This window comes from Henckelia pumila, chromosome 2 (assembly GCF_033568475.1).
Source record: "Henckelia pumila isolate YLH828 chromosome 2, ASM3356847v2, whole genome shotgun sequence".
NCBI classification, from domain to species: Eukaryota; Viridiplantae; Streptophyta; class Magnoliopsida; order Lamiales; family Gesneriaceae; genus Henckelia; species Henckelia pumila.
Window position 1 is genome coordinate 59,786,371 of NC_133121.1, and position 12,291 is coordinate 59,798,661.

Consider the following 12,291-nt stretch of genomic DNA (forward strand, 5'->3'; position numbering starts at 1 on the left):
TACCTCAAATCATCATTGACTCTCAGAGTCAGAATCAAATTAATATCACAAAAATCGCTCAAATCATTATTATCAAATCGAGTGAATTCCGAACAACAATCCTTGCTAATTGAAAACAACTCACTTGCATTTTTCAATTAAGGGAGAGTGAATCAAATCAGGGCCACATGAACAAGGAATACGAGTCAATCTATCAATAATAATAAAATCACGTGATCACCCATCAACGGGTACGACATCATGCCCAATAACAAGACAAACCAAAATCATGGTTGTCAACGTGGCCTCCCTCACGAGGAATCCGCACGCAGTCACCTATTAGGACTCAGTCCTAAGGCATATTCGAATGTCCCAATCAAAGAAATCTAGATCACTCAAGAATCAAATAATCGAAACTCTCCCGAATCAATATCAATATCCAGAAAGAAAATTCAAGTTCTCAAGAATTACGAATTTTGGAAATTCAAACTCGGAATTTCAATCGATGCCGAATGGAAATAATTATCGAAGTCAAAGTCATGCGAATCAAGGATGCATAACTAAAATAGGATTCAAGAATCTTCAGATTAATCGAAAGAATGCTCAACTGTAACTGAATTCAGTGTCTTTCCAAAAACACTAATATCAACCTCTTATTCTATCGAAAAGAATTTCTTCCCAACAATTCTCAAATTCGTCTCTTTCCAAAATATCAATCACAATAACTTCTCAACAACTTCAATACTAGAAATTCATACAATTTCCCTTGAGACCCAATAAAAGTATCGTTCTCGAAAGAACAATATTGGATACATCAATAAAATCTCAATATCATCGATTGAGATCTAATCGAATTCCCAAAATATTCAATTAATCCTAATCATCCCAAAAGTTTAGCATAAGAGTGCTGATATTCTTACATTCAAAAATAACTTTAAAAAATATCGCAAAATTAGATCAATTCCCAATAATTCAATCTATTATCAAAATCTAATCACAATAGATCCAAACAATCGGATACAATCTGTTCATTCATATATCAATCTCATAATGCTATAAACATAAACATCAACTCAAAAGACATAATCAACTTAATGTCCTTACTGAGTACATCTAGATCTTAATTCACTTCTACTCAATCTCTTGATAACAAACAAAATTCAAGCTTATCATCTCCAATAAATCGAATCATCTACTCAGAATGGGCGTTTTCAAATATCTAGCTTTGATCTCAGAGTATTACACAACACTCTCTCAAAACATACACCACATTCTTCACATCGACAAGTCAAGATCAATAGAATTTTTACCTCGAGGATTCTTACCATTCCAATACAATCGTTGCTCAAATATGATCTCATTCTGAAATTCTAAAATTCTTAATATCGGAGTTCTATCTCTGTTCCATATTGAGGTTCATCTGATACAAATCAATTTAATCATCGCTAAGAATTAAAATATTAGCTCTTACCTTGATCAATCTAAGCCACAATAAACTTCGAGTGGTTTTTAATTTAATATCCTCAAGAATAGATATCATATAATCATATTCTAGATCATCTCATTTTTCATCAATACTGATTCTCAGTTTCGAGAGCATAAATTCTTTGCTCAACAGGGAGATACAATTAATCATGACAAAGACATAACAATTCAGAATGTCATAAATAAAATCTCCTGTACTCTAATCCTGCTCAACAATTCATAAACCTCAACTTCTTATCATAATCCCAATCCTCCGGAGCAAGCAGTCTTTCGTCACAAATCAAATCTAATTTGCTAGTTATCTCAACCATATCGGCTTCACAATTATTATCTCAAATAATCACGAGCACAAATCTCGAAATATCAAAATCATCAACTCTGTTTCGATCATCCTCTAATCATCATATAATGCATGATTTTAAAATCAATTCACATAATCAAAGAGGCACATAATTTTGAATCAGTAAAGCATGCTCGCATGTAATTCAAGTAATCAAACAATGAAATTAATCACATGCGAAATAAAATAATTCAAGCAGACTCGATCTACCCCACTCACTCACTTCTATTCCAGTCCAAGAATCTTATTGCTTTGATACCACTTAATGTGAGGACCTCGATTCTAATCAACTAATCTCAAATAGTAAAACAATCATCGATAAATAAATGAGCCAAATTTTTTTTTAAAATCAAGAACAGTACCTCGCTCGAGCGGTATAAAAATATTCGGCTCGAGCGAGATCATCTCGGGCTCAACTATAAAAATCAATTTAACTCGTTCTTCGACATACATCAATTCTAAGAATAATCGGGGCATAAAATTACATGCAGTATTATAAATCAACAATAAAAGCATGCTTCAATAAATAACCGAGTTCTAAAAGTTATTCGACTCTAAATTGACGCCTCACATCTATCATTCAATCCCAAGCTAACCACGTCGATTCTGACTAGCTCCTGCCCCACCTGTTGTCAAGTACACATACAAAACAAGACAACAGCCGGATAACTCCGGTGAGAATAAAATCCCAGTAAAAGCAACGTAACATGTAATATCAAGTAAGTATATTAAAATCATAATATACATTCAAATTCTTCAATGGAAATGCCAATGAAATTCATGTGTTTAAAAATCGGGATTATCAAATCAGATAATCAAGGGAATATCGGACAATCGGTTGGGATCCCGAGGTCAAGATCACGCAACTAACCCACCTACGCTCCCGCTCGGGGTGGTGCTACGCGTCTCAAACCTCTAAACTTTGGCGCAACTATAGGAGTATGCTGACACTGGGGGAACTCAACATCTCAGGCCACTCGATATAGCTTCCAAACGTCTAATTCGAATCTGGGCAACTCAGCCCTCTAAAAATTTAAGAAATTTGGCTCAAGATGAATGCATATGAATCAAATGCAATTTAATCGAATCGAAAATAATAAATTTGTGTATTCAGACATCAATGTATCGAAGATGTCAACACATTCAACTCGTATATTCAAACTCATGAATATAATATCAAAAATTATTGAAGTAATTCAAATAAGAAATCTCATGTTTTTCAAATCGAATATATAAATCACTTACTTCAAACAATTTCATATAGACAAACTCATGTCTTTCAAGTAATATTGAAAATCAATTAAATCATTCAAATTCACATTCAATATCATATAATCAAATAAACATGCAACTATGTGATTTTAATTGGGAACTCGAGAATCTCAAACTCGCTCGAGTATTCATTCCCTTAGAAATCGACATCAGCTCATACCTCAATTTTTCAAGTCTGGAAAAGTCCAATCCCTAAACTGCTGATCTCCGCCTTAAAATATCCTCGACTGGTTTCCAATCTGCGAAAAATCACATAATATACAAAAGTCAACCATAGTCAACTCTGGTCAAACTTTGACCAATAATTCGTCAACTTTATCGTGTTCTCACCGCTTCACTGTTTCGAATCTCGACTCGAAACTTGGATATTTGGATCTATCACGTCGAGACGATAAAAAATGGTTAACTCTCCGGAGGTCGCCGGAAAATCGGAGAAGACAGCGGCGACGCGGCGGCGTCCTGCGGCGATGTCAAAACTGCTCCAAAAATTATGAAATTTGGCAGGCTTGTCGAGTTCGACGAGATGATTCCAACCATATAAGCCACGACCGGAACGGAGCTCCGACGCGGCCGGGATCGGAGAAAAACGAGCCGACTCCGGTGAAGTTTAAAAGCTTCGATTTGCTCGATTCCTTCACCAAAAATGCTATAATAAGCTTGGGAAATGTTCTTCACAACTCAAATAATCGATTACTAGCTTTAAAACCAACAAAAACGAGCTCGAATCGCGAAAATCATACCGAGGAAGATGATGAACAGTACTCGCGCAGATCCCGTATGTTCTTTGTCGATTTCTCGGCAATACAACCGTCGGATCGTCAATTATTTTATGCCAATAGATTCGTCTTGATCTTAGCTACAACTTAACCGTTCGGATCTTTCATCGAAGCTCCGGTGAATGGCCGGAAAATTAAAAAATGTGGACTGCTACAGCGAAACCAAATTATGTGCAAAACCCATCTATTCTAACTCGATTTCTCAACGATCCATTGGTCGGATCGTCAATTTATTTACACCAATAGCTTCGTCTTGATGTTGGCTACAAAGTGACCGATCGGATCTTTGATCGGAGCTCCGGTGAACAGTCGGCGATGGAAAACGTGGGACTGCTACAGTGAATACAAAAATTGGGGAAAAATTCAAAACTCTGTAATTGCTTTTATGATTCCCATCGCGCGTTGTTTTCTATTTATAGTAACCCGATAATTTTCTGATCCGGAACAATTTATTAGATACTCAAATGGTAAAATTAATCTCCAATATGATATTTTTCTGATACACACATCCAACATCAATTAATACCATTTTTGAAATTATTGACTTTGACCAGTCAATTGGACTCAAAATTTTCCCAATTAAATACTAAATCCAATTTAGACTCTGACCAGTCCACTCGGTCAAATATTCTTCCAAATTAAGTTATCTGGCATAAATAATTATTTTTATTTCAATATCTCAATAATTAATCCCAAAATGCCAAATATTGGAGATCTCTAAAAAATAATCAAACTCATTGATTAAATGACACGTGTATTTGTAAATACACTCTATAATCTCATTAGCAATAATAATTATTTCGTCAACTCAATAATTATTTCAATTTCTAATTAATTCGGTAAATATATTTTGGGGCGTTACATGTTTTCTTGTGATAAGAATCTTGGATGCATGAAAGACAAACACGACTATATTAAAATCGTACCCTCAATTCAATAGCAAAAATATTTTTTTAATGTTGTCCCGATCTTTTGAACAAGTAAGTTTTCGGATATCCATCTCTAATTTTCTTAAAATTGTCAACAGATAATCACGAGATGAAAACAATTAATCACAACGGATCCTTCAGAAAACTTGTTTCTGACAACCCACGAAGATAATCAATTTACAAAAAATTAATCACAATGGAACCTTCAGAAAACTTGTTTCTGACAACCCACAAGGATAATCAATCGACAAATGCCACAAAGTTGAAGAACTTGGATTTTGATTTTTGGGTAAGCAAAAAGCTTAATAAAAATTCTAGAGAGAATTTTAACTGATCAATATCAAAAATCTGAATTCTTAATTGTTATTCAATAATGAATGTTTGTTGTATTTATAATACAACTACAAAATAATAAATGAAATCACAAAATATATCTTATGATATAATAAAATCTCCTAAAAGTTTCCTAGTAGGAATAAAAGACTCAAAAATAGCATAAATTATCAAAAATAAGCTTAATGTCTCGCACAAACAAAAACACCTTCGGTGTGTGTAAAAGTAAGTAGCGCGTCATGGCACAGGCGCGCGTCAGTCACGCATTTTCCATCTAGCTCCTTCAGGATGCAGCGCGGGCACGCTGGAGGTACGCATATTCCTTGTCAAACCGGCACTCGTACGCGCGGGCGCGAAGTATTCAGGGAGCGGGCGCGCGTGGGTCTCGCATATGAAGGAGCGGGCGCGCGGAGATGTAGGCACGGGCACGCCGCTGTTTTGAATTTGGTCTTTGATTTCTTCAGTTTCTTGACCTCATTTGACCTCAATAATATTATGACATCCTCCAAATTGAATATCAAGTATTGCAACGCCCTCTTGTGACTTCATCATCAATAATTGAACTGTTTTCTTGAACTTTTTAGCTCGACCTCTCGTAACTGGTCCTCTTGGAATCTCCAATGGATCCTTAGCCACTTGATCAGCATGCGAGCCATCTATGATCGCATCATCCTCCCCTTCTTGAAAAGGATTTGTCCTCAATTCTTGATCATCACCTACATCAAACGGAGACAAATCAGAAACTTTGAAAGAAGCACTGACATTATACTCACCTAGAAAATCTAATTTGTAAGCATTGTCATTGATCCTCTCCAAGACTTGAAAAGTTCCATCGCCTCTTGGTAACAACTTAGAACGTCCTTCTCCGGAAAATGGTCCTTCGGCAAAAGCAACCAAACCCAATCACCAGGTTCAAACACGACCTTCTTTTTACCTTTGTTTGCTTTCTTTGTGTATTGCATGTTCTTTTTATCGATGTTCGCTTTCACTTTCTCTTGAAAAATGTAGTGACCCTGCATTGAATCACCTACTAACTGGCAACTAATAACATGCATTAAACTTAATAAGGCAAAAATGCATAACTGAGTAAAACGTGCGGAAACATAATCCATAAATTACATATCATCTTAGTAAAACATATCAAAGATTAATACTGTAGTGATACAACCATATCGAAAAGCTTAAAAGTAAACATTATACAGCTATATCGAATCATGCTATATAAATAACTTCTCAAGGATCCTGCTCCCTAGTCCTGCCTCAAACTACCAGCTCCGTCCATCCTGCAACCTGCCCCATGGAATAGGGAGTCCAAGATAGCAGCTAGGACGTGAGCGCTAACGCCCAGCCCAATACATAAACATGAGTAAATGTATATATATGATGCATGCAACATGATGACTGGTACAGAGTCATCTGAAAAGTCATGCTCAGTACTGGCGTCACATGAGTGCTGCCACCGCACGGATCAACCTCTGGGTGCAACCACACTCATCTAGTACACCAGAGTAGTCAGACATGCATATCCCCGTCCTTGCGGTACTCTCAGTGACAGACTATTGAGTATAGAGTTGAGCGGCTCTATAATTAGTTATAACAAGGTATAGGCTCAATGTGTATATGCACATGACATATGAATATGAAAAGCAATAAATCATATATCAAGCCATATAATAATGCCAAGTAAATTAAACATATAAACATGTATACTCACTGGCAATCTCAGTCAATGTGTACATACCTCTAGGCTAGCTCAAGTCTAGTAGGATCCTAGGTTCCAAGCCTATATTCAAAAGTTCACAGTATCACTACACAAGTTCTATAAGCCTTAACTAAGCTAATAAGTACTCCCAAAACTTAAATAGATTCCCGAACAATACCTTTGTCCGTAGTAAGCCCTTTGAAGTCGCTAGTCCCGAATGACTATAACCACACCTTTGGTTATTCCAGAACTTCTATTATAACTGTATAACTCTCTCTATATAACTGAAGAAGGAAATTCGGAATTTGTATTTCAAAATGAATCCGAATGAGCCCTATTTATAGAAAAATTTAAGGTCAAGTTCGGACCGTCCAAACTCGGGTTCGGATCGTCCAATCCAACTCACTGTTTGCATGCAGAACACGTCGAGTTCGGACCGTCCGATTGTCACTTCGGGCCATCCAAAGTGTTTTAATTCCGACACTTGTCAAAATCCATGGCTGAGTAATCCTGCTTGCTTGGCATAAGGAAGTTCGGGCCGTCCGATCTTTGTTCGGACCTCCGAACGTGCCTTAACTCCAAAGTCAACATGCCCTTCTTTGGAGCCCCCGGCTTGCTAAGTTAGGATCGTCCGAAGTCCTCTTCGGACCGTCCGAACTGGCAAAAAATTAGGAAGCCAATTCTTAATTATGAAGTCCGATTAAACCCCAGAATTGGTTAATTAATAACCCTTAATCATGTTTAACATATTATTATCCTAAATGGGTTCTGGGTCTACTACATTCTCCCCACCTTTAGATATTTCGTCCGCGAAATAAAATCTAAAGACAAATCAAGATAACAATATGAAACATCAAACCATGTTTTATTACAACAACTGTAATTACATCTTAACATGGCAATCAAAAGTATAAAGCAAACAACTCGGGATATTCTGCTTGCATACGGCTCTCTGTTTCCCAAGATGCTTCTTCAACGTCTCGATGTTGCCACTGTATCATCACAAGTGGTATAGTCTTGTTCCGAAGTACTTTCTCCTTCGTGTCTAGGATACGGAGTGGTCGTTAGACATAGGACAAACCTGCCACTAGCTGAACATCTGTAGGCTGGATAATATGAGATTCATCAGCTATGTTGTAAGGCCCCGAAAATATTTAATTTGGTAATTTTTTAATATTAAGATTTTAATTCCAGAATTCTTAAATTGAAAGAATTGAAATGTGTAAATTGAATACTTATGGGATTCAATATTTAAATTCTGAGTTCCAGAAATGAATGGACTAAATGGTTAATTGATCATGGATTGAATTGCAATTATTGAGAAGTTTAGGGACTGAATTGTAATTACTCAAAAATTTAGGGGCTAAAATGCAATTTTGACTTTACATTATTAAAATAAATATACACAATTTTATAGTGTATGTATTGTATGGGTGTTCAGATATTACCGAGAAGAAACCCAAAAATCCATTTTTTTACAAAAATTTCGTCGGCCTGTGTAGCAGCCCGCGGAAATGCTCTTGCCGGACGTTCATCAAAGATTGGATCAAAGATCCGAACGGTCAGATTGTAGCCAAGATCAAGAAAATCTATTTGTAGTACCCCGTAACCGAAATTGGTAATTAAGAGATTAATTATGTTAATTAAACCAATTTGATATCTGAAGGATCGGAAGCTCCGAAGGTGAGATCGGAAGCTCCGATACAGGATCGGAAGCTCCGATCGATATTACGTCATGCATGACGTGTGGCAGGATCGGAAACTTCGATCGGGATCGGAAGCTCCGATCGCCCTATCCAAAGTCAACCAGTAAGATTTTGACATGTGGCAGATAAGGATGTTCGGAAGCTCCGATGGCAGGATCGGACGTTCCGATCGAGGATCGGAGGTTCCGATAGATGCCTATAAATATAAGGTCCGAGGCATTCATTTCTTGCCAATTCCGAATTCTCTCCTTCGCCCTCGTGGCTCTATTTTAGGGCTTTGGGTACTCTTATTTTAGAGTTGGAGTAGGGAACATATTTTAGTATAGTCAGACAGTGTCTGACATAGTAGCGGAGCAGCGCTCGTGTTGTAGAGCCGTGTTCGAGGTTGTGGATTCGCAGCAGGGGAGTGCCCTAGTTGCGGGATAGTCGCCATCAGTGGACTGATGACGGACGCAGGTATAGCTATGGTCTCCTTAACTTATTTAGGAGTATGCAATAGCTTAGTTAAGGCTTTTAGCACTTATTGAATGATGCATGGGTATTTGCATTGTTGACTTGATGATAGGCTTGGAACCTAGAGTGGGACTACTAGGACTACCTTAGAAAGGTACGTAAGTACTGACTGAGATTGCCAGCGGATATGCATGCTTATATGTTGCATTTATGTGTTTGCATGTTATTATTGTTATGCGGCATGTGCATATCATCTTGTGTCTGTACATCTGTATATCTTTCGAGATGAGCCAGTTAGGGTTGCTCAGCCCTGTTAGGACGTTTGATATCGAGTACCCTTAGGTACTGATACCTCAAGGACTCCGTGGTCCGCGTCCGGGATCCGAGAATAAGTGGTTGCACACAGTGGTTAGCTACCCCGATGTGACGAGCTTATATCCCAGGCGCCAGTTTGAGCAGTTTGTATACAGTTATCCCAGATATTGATACCCGGTCATTTGCATGCATCATATTTGTATGTTTATCCGTGCTTTCGTATTGAGCTTAGAGCTCACGTCTAGTATTTTCTATGTATCTGGATACCCTATTCGATGGGGCAGGTATAGGTGCAGGATTGAGCTCCAGGAGCCTGGAGTAGCCAGTGACCGTGAAGACAGCAGGATTAGCTGTAGGTTTTATTTAAAGTAATTCGATTGGGTTGTATAAATCGAGTTTGATTACCCGGTTGTATTCTGCCGGTCTACTTGTATTTAGTCTTCCGCAGCAATTTGATTTAATGCATGCTTAATTATGCTCTTAACTCTGATTAGGTAGTGGATCCAGGTCGGGTCGCTACATTTATGGTATCAGAGCACTGCATGCAAGGGACTTAGGAAATTGATAATAAGACTTCTTGATTATCCTTGTAGGATTGATTGAGGCTAGCGAAAGAAGATTTGGTTCTTCATTGCCAAGTTTTGCGGCAGAAGTTTTTACTATAAGGAATGCAACAGTGATGAGAACACCAGTAGTAGCATATCGATAGATAGACTGACTGCTGTGGATGGTTCATCATTCGATGCATTGGGATGTTGATCGAAGAACATATGGATTCCAGCCAGGGAAGACTGGAAGAGAAGATCGGTTATATCTCGTCAGATACCTCTGAGGGCTTTTTGGAACGAATGGTGTTTAGTAATCCATTTGGTTTCATTCCTTGAAAGATTCTCCACTCGTAGTTGGAGAGATTGTCAGATAGACCTTCACCAAAGAATGCCTCGAGTGCCTAAAACATGACAGGTTTCGAGAGTGAGGTCTTTAACCTCGTGCAGAACATGGTTTTTCCGGTATGCTTGTATCGATGCTTTTGGTAGGCATACGGAAAACTTCATGTTCAAAAGCATGATTTAGATACAAGAAGAACGCTGATGGTAGATCGTGAGCAGAAGAAGTCGACTGACATGCACTGACGCAGAGCATAGCTGGTTAGCTATCACGTGCCATTTCTCCGGAGTTCTTCGCTGGAGGACATGTAGAGAGACTTGGACGGAAGTATGCTTGTATCGATGCTTGTGTCGATTGGAAGCTTCATGCTCAAGAAGTGAAGACAAGTTCGACGATTTTAAATACTGTATTGATGTATTTTTAAACAGTATTTCAGTTGTAATGAATCATCAGAAATTGGTTGTATCAGTTCAAGTTATTGGATGTACATTTTGTTGTATTTTGAAATACTGTATGTATTACATGGGATTGTAATAAAGGAAATTGTACATAACTTGAAGTAATGATACATGTTCAAAGATTCGTGTTTGATTACAAGTAATTTTACTAAGTTTGGCTTGGAATTAGTTGACTAGGATAGCTCATGGATTTTGAGTAAGTCAACGGTAACGGATTGACATGGGGTTAGTCTAGGTGTCTTCCTAGGGCTGACCTAATTAGTCGTTTGACTGAGTTAGTGCCATTGATGAGGTAATGAAAGAGTGGGTGCCCGGTGAGCCAACTTGTGGCTAAGGGCTTTGATGACTCTTTGTATAAACAATCTTTTGTTTAATATAATTTACACTTTTATTAATGGCAATGACTTTTATTTTTCTTCATATTGTTATATTGTGATATACTATTGTTGTTTTGATAAAGAACTTGAATATACTATAGTGTATGTAAGATGTGGTAGCACATGGGGATGGCTATCATGAAACACATCTTATAGTCACTGTATATTCTAAACTGTTCCTAGTCGATTGAGCCGTCCGTTAATAAGGATAAGGATCGCTCGAGTTTGAGACTAGCATTTGCGATGCAGAGTACCACGTTTCATTGGTAAGGAACATAAAGATGTTCGAAGCATGCAAATGGATATTCATACGATGAATGATCGAACTAACCTATCCGGACTTTCCAAGTGGTTATCACTTATCGAGTGGATAAAGTCCGCGGTTTTGGTTGTACACCATTAGTCCTTACTACTTGAAACATCATTGAGACTCTATATGCTAGTACTGTGCTTTGACTCGTTTACCGACTCTATTGGGGTCATCAGGTGTCGGGATTGGGTACAGTTACAACACATATAGGAGTCGATGCTTTGTTGTCAAGGATTCACCACATACTTGTGAGTGTGGATATCCTATGCGATCTGAGGAGATATTAGTGTGACGAATCTCTGGCCAGAGTACATGATGTGTTTTAAGAAATGGTTTCTTAGTAGGACATGCGATGTCACTATTTGATCTTCAAGATGTATTGCATAGTTATCGAATCTCGAACGACTCTCGATTTACCAGTGGTTGTTGATTCGATCGGGATATATGGTTGAAGGGACCGTACTGTACGCTAACCAAAATCTATTGGTTCTTGTAGGCACTATCAGTGATACCTAGGGAATCATGGGGCGATGTTGCTAGGCGCTCTTACCATGATTCGATGGGCAAGTCGGAAATTGTTGTTCCGAGTCACAAGGAGTTGTGAGCCCACGGCTAGCTGTATCCCTGAACCATTGAGGGTCACACAGAGTAATGGATTTTTAATCCCCGTTGAGATAGTTAAATTTAAAGAGTTAGATTTAATGAACAAAGAAGTGGGACTTCTTATTTAAGATTAGAGGAGTAAGATTTCCTAAAATGACATAGGGATGGGCATTTTTGGAAATCACTGAATTCGGATTCAGAAAATTTATCTTGACTCTAAAAGATGCAGAAATGGTTTCTGTGATCATTGGTGAAATCGGTTTATCAATCAGAGTCACGATGAATTTTATATTAATTTCTGAACATGCGGGCTTTGCTTGTCAGGCTTGAACTTATGACTAATGGGCCCTAAGCTGTTAGCGGCC